General features: G+C 46.4%; 1 pseudogene; it reads left to right on the forward strand.

Moving 5' to 3' along the window:
* Positions 1–2,571: 2,571 nt before the first annotated feature.
* LOC124597469 lies at positions 2,572–2,689 on the forward strand (annotated as a pseudogene).
* The last annotated feature ends 910 nt before the right edge of the window (positions 2,690–3,599 follow it).

The raw sequence follows: 3,599 nt of genomic DNA on the forward strand, positions 1-3,599 counted from the left end.
TCAGGGGTGACAGTCGTGGGGATGGTCTCCCAGATCGTGGAGCTCCGCCGAACCGCCTTCTGATGATTTCACCCTCCGTGCCCAGCGAATAACTATATTTCGGTCGGCAGCAGATGTCCCATAGGCTTTTCACAAGAGTTTATGAATATTCCCTGCAGTTTCTTTTTCTGCAGTGAGAAACTCAATGACGGTACGTCGCTTGTAACGTACATCACCTACAGACGCCATTTTGAAACTGTCCTGCAGCTACGCAAACTGCCGGAAGTGACAAAAACTTGGCGCGCTCACTCAGGAGACATCAAGTAATACATACGAAACGTTTCTCATTCATAGCATTGTTTTCGGCTGAGAAAAAAAATGCGGTGCGCCACTTTCTGGGCAAGCCTCGTAAAATTGTTATACGCAGATGAAAATTTCTCGAAATGTATACACGTACATTCAACGAATTAATCGGCAGCCACTCCCCCAATAAGGATTTAACTAGCACTTGACTCGTGGATATATAGCCTTACAGTGACATAAATTAGCACTACGAATTTACTTTTTATTACACCGTGTCTCGGTATCTTTCAACATATAAAGAGCCACTTGTAGTTCGATTACCTTAATCAGATCCTTCTCGTAGTTACCTGTGAAAAGCAACATTTCTCCTTCGACGTATTTCGATTTGCTTCCGTAGCAGCAACGTTTGTGCCCCCACTGATGTCGCTAACTAATAAATGTATTAAAACAGGACAAACAAGTGTAATATTAAAGATCAGCTCTTGGCAGTTATGGAAAGACTACATGATAGCTTATTGGAGACGATTTTCTTGTCAGCTACGACGCTACGAACGCAAGGACAACGTAACTCTTATTTCCTGATCTCAATTTGATGATGGTGCTACGCACAGTGTGCCTGTGCTCACACCGTAAATACTCATACTCTCTCGGGGGGATTGCAGTGCATAATTAGAGAAGCAGGCCTGTACACAGGGTGGCAATTGAGAACTATATGAAAAAAGCCGGCATACCTTCTGGACGATTTGCATTAGGACGTTCAAACTGCACGGTTGGCCACAGGGCACGACAGAAATTAGTATGCGCATACAAGGTTTCGTTTAGTGGCGAAGCCCACTTTCCTTTGGATGGGTTCGTCAATAAGCAAAATTGGTGCATTTGGGGGACTGTGAATACGTATTTCGAGATCGAGAAGTCTCTTCACTCTCAACGGGTGACTTGGTGTGTCCAGCCACGGAACAACTGGTACGATATTCCTTGATGACACGATGACTACCTAACGATATTTGAAGGCTTTGGAAAATGATTTCATCCCCATTATTCACACTGATTTCGACAAGATGTGGTTCGTTCAAAACGGAGCTCGACCCCATAGAAGCGGGAGAGTGTTTGATGTCCTGGAGGAGCAGTCTGAGGGACCACATTCTGGTTCTGGGGTACCCAGAGGCCACTGGTATGGGCCTCGATTGTCCGCCATATTCTCCAGATCTGAACACATGCGACACCTTTTTGTGGAGTTATTTTGAATACAAGGTGCACAGCAATAACCCCAAAACCATTGCTGAACTGAAAACAGTAGTTCAGGTGGTCATCGACGGCATCGATGTTCCGACACTTCAGCGGGTCATGCAGAATTTCGCTATTCGTCTGCGCCACATCATCGCCAATGATGGCAGGCATATGGAACATGACATAACCTAATTCCGTACATCTGTAGTGACGTTTACATGTTGAATAAATTATATGTACGCCGTAGTTTCTAACTAATTCAGGTTTTTGTTTTTTTTTCATATAATTCAGTAACTGTCATCCTGAATTACGATACATGCTCCATAGAGATTTGTTAACTGCAAACTTTTCCAGAGAGGAAGAAAGACAGGAAATAGACATAAACTGTGAAACTCTTCGCTGTGAGCAGGTGAACGTACAGGTGCTGGCACACACGTCGGTAGGGCTGTATGGTTTTGGCCCTTGCCTAATAGTATTTGTGCAGGATGGGATATTTTATGGAAAGAGGGGCGAGGGCTTCTGTTCCCTACACATCCTTCGAGAATGAATTTACTGCATAGTACGTGGGGATTCATTGTTCCATCATCGTAGCTGGGGTGAAAACAAAAATGCATAAATAAAAGGCACTTCCGCACGGGGCTGTCTGCCTGAAAGAGGACGGGGTGGAGAGAGACTGAGGGTTGAATGGGGTGTAATTGACGCCACAGGGGCGGGCGGCGGCCGCGCGGGCGCAGGGCTGAAAGAGGGGTGAGGGGGTGCTGGAATAATGGTTACTGGAAGAGCGCTCCCAAACGTCGATGCCAGCGCTGCCGGTCCACATGGATACCCCGTGTCTGGCTGGGTGGAAGCGCGCCGCAGGCGAACCACTGCGTCGTTCGCGCGGAACGTCACGAGTACTTTAATAATGCGTTAGCCGAGGCTCCTGCCGAAATGAAGGTACTCTTGGACGGAATAAGAACTTTATCAAATTTCATTAATTCATATTTCTTTAGGAAGTACATGGCAAACGTACAGCAAACAAAAATTGACAAAAGCAATAATTATTATGCCATGTTTGAGTCCGCCAACGGCCTTGCCGCAGTGGATACACCGGTTCCCGTCAGATCACTGAAGTTAAGCGCTGTTGGACGTGGCTGGCACTGGGATGGGTGACCGTCCGGGCCGCCATGCGCTGTTGCCATTTTTCGGGGTGCACTCAGCCTCGTGAATCCAATTGACGAGCTACTCGACCGAATAGTAGCGGCTCCGGTCACAGAAAGCCATCATAACGACCGGGAGAGCGGTGTGCTGACCACACGCCTCTCCTATCCGCATCCGAAGTTGAGGATGATACGGCGGTCGGATGGTCCCGATGGGCCACTTGTGACCTGAAGACGGATTGCATGTTTGAGTCCACAAGAGGTTATGGTTGTCCTCAGTGACAAAAGCAAATGTTTTTTTGGTCTTCGACCTATGGATCGTACACCTACTCTGAATCACTCGTTTTGTCCTAACAGTAGTTTTTGCATATCAAGGAACCTTATTGCAGACAGAGATAACCATCACATGAATCACAAGTGAATCTTTCCGTTTGAGAGTTCTGTTCGTTTGTCGCATTTTGCTGAGTTTCACTTGTGTCAATTTCTCTCCTTCCCTCATCAAATCGTAGAATTTCGCCACGTCTAGATGGTGTAAATAATGGAAATACGTGGACTTAAAATTCTGTTCTGCAAGCGGTCTTAAACCAATTCCTGTTTTAGAGCTCGAGGAAAATCTCCACCTCTCATCATATCGTCCCCGTTTCCAAAATACACTCTAAGAAAAGAAAAGAAAGACGCACCACGAAGGACTTATCCGAATGGAACTGAAATCGGTAGATATGATATGCATGTACAGACAAACAAATGGTTACAATTTGAATTTCACTGTTCATCGGGGCTCAGTTAGAAACGAGTTTCGTCACTGAAAACGATTCTACTCCATCAACGAGATTCCAGGCCGAGCACGTGTCTGGAGACGCCCCGGACAGCTGTGGGGTACCAAACTGACTCTCACCCACCATACAGCCCGACAACCAGGAGTGATGGTTTGGGATGCCAATTCATTACACA

This window comes from Schistocerca americana, chromosome 2, assembly GCF_021461395.2.
Source record: "Schistocerca americana isolate TAMUIC-IGC-003095 chromosome 2, iqSchAmer2.1, whole genome shotgun sequence".
NCBI lineage: Eukaryota > Metazoa > Arthropoda > Insecta > Orthoptera > Acrididae > Schistocerca > Schistocerca americana.